Genomic DNA, 1,702 nt, shown 5'->3' with positions numbered 1-1,702 from the left:
GCCCCGTTCGCTGCAGCACTCTGCTCTAGCCTACCTTACCATGAAGAGGTAGAAGAGATGGGTGTGCTCCCCTAGGAATCTTGCAAGCTTTCCTCTTCCCCACCTCTCTCCCCTGCTCCGTACCTCTCTAGCTCTCTAAATCTTTCTCTCACTTTTGAATGCATACAGCGCTATTAGTGTCACACATACAGTGACTGTGCTATGATTATGCTTTTGTCCTTCAGAAAGAGTACACAGTTTTAACTGAAAGAGTTGTTCTATGGCTGTACCATTAATTTTCTGTGTGAACTGGGCATCATTCACTTCTTTGGCTCTATGTTTTTTGCCCTGTAAACCAAACAACAGCCAACTCTCTGGGAGCTTATCAATGCAGAGAGCAAAAGGGGATGCTGGGCCATTTTATCACGGATCACAAAATTCAAATTCCAGGTACATCAGAGCAGTGGTGTCACTGAGGTAGAGTGCTACTGTATGTCCTAGAGATGCCATGCTGGTCATGGGTTGCGTAGTACGAGTGAGGCGGAACAGAAGTTGTCATGGTTTTTGTCTAAGTGTTCCCCTAAAGTCTCATGAAGTTGTGGCATGGACTTCTAGAGTTTGTGAATAGTTCATGATCAAATTCTGGGGTTATGGGGGTGCCTGCAGCTGTAATAATGGGTGTGAGTGCTATGCCCAGCCTGGGGTGGACAGCCTGAGTGCAACATAAGAGAGACTTGCTCTCTGTTACCTTAATTTCTCCCTTTGGCTTTTGTTGATTTTCTATTTCCTGCTGCCATGAACTGCTGCCCTCTGCCATGTACCACCCTACCTTGGAGCCAGCGGAGTATGGACTGAAACCTTCACAAATGTGAGCTATGTAAATCTTTCCTTCCTTACTTTTGGGTATCAGATATTTTGTCCCAGTGACCAGAGAAAAATAACTGAAACAGAAGTCAATCAAAAAACCTAACACATACGCTGCTTACTAAGCCAGGCCCTGCCTGAGGCTTTCAGCATGCTACGGCTTATTTAATTTTCATTAAAACCTTTAAAGATAAAGGTTATTGCTATTACTATGTTTTTGTCCTTCACTAAGAGGTCATTGAGCGCAGGGTGCAGGACGACCATTTACCAAGTGTCACATGGAAATAATAGGGTAGGTGTGGTAGATCTCAGACAAGAGCTCGCATCTGCCCGAATTAAATGTGTGCTCCTAGTCACCGAGCTACCCTCTAAGTGACAGAACCCAGGCAGGTGGGGGTCAGGTGCCTTGGTGGGTGAGCAACAGAAACAGACTACAGAATGGGGTGAACAGTTTTGCCAGCCACTTCTAGGACAGAGGACTAAGATTTAGAATATACAGTGAAGTAAGAAAAACTAGAATGCCCCAAAATAAAAGATTAAATTTTAAAATGATAACTGTTATTAAGATACTTCTTCAAAGAAAGAAGTACAAATAGACAAACGGTACATGATAAAATGTTCAGCAGCTTTGGCATATCAAAAACAACACGGAGATTCCACCTTATTTCAGAAGGAATGGCTAACATCATGAACTCATACACACACACACACACACACACACACACACACACAAATGCTAGTCATGTTGTGGGGAAACATAACACCTTCTACATTGTCGATGCAAAAATCAACTAGTACAGTCACTATTGAAATAACTATGGAGATTCCTCAAATAACTAAGGATAGAAATCACATTTAA

Source organism: Octodon degus, unplaced genomic scaffold (assembly GCF_000260255.1).
Source record: "Octodon degus isolate 3935 unplaced genomic scaffold, OctDeg1.0 scaffold00011, whole genome shotgun sequence".
Lineage (NCBI taxonomy): Eukaryota > Metazoa > Chordata > Mammalia > Rodentia > Octodontidae > Octodon > Octodon degus.
This window is presented reverse-complemented; position numbering follows the sequence as displayed.